This window comes from Eimeria tenella, genomic scaffold (genome assembly GCF_000499545.2).
Source record: "Eimeria tenella Houghton genomic scaffold, Eth_scaff2740, whole genome shotgun sequence".
NCBI classification, from domain to species: domain Eukaryota; phylum Apicomplexa; class Conoidasida; order Eucoccidiorida; family Eimeriidae; genus Eimeria; species Eimeria tenella.
The window spans coordinates 586-809 of NW_013542616.1; positions in this window are offsets into that span (position 1 = coordinate 586).

Genomic DNA, 224 nt, shown 5'->3' on the forward strand with positions numbered 1-224 from the left:
CCACTCTGTTCACAGCAGCGGCTGCAACAACTGTAGCAGCAGCAACAGCAACAGCAGCAGCAGCAGCACATTATTGCTGCAGGCAGCGACGCCCGCGACTTCTGCTGCTGCTCCTGCTGCAGCAGTGCGCATGTGAGCTTACTTTGAGGGGTATGCACTCCTTGCTGCTGCTGCTGCTGCTGCCTCTGCTGCTGCTCCTGCCGCTACCTCTGCTGCGGGCGGCG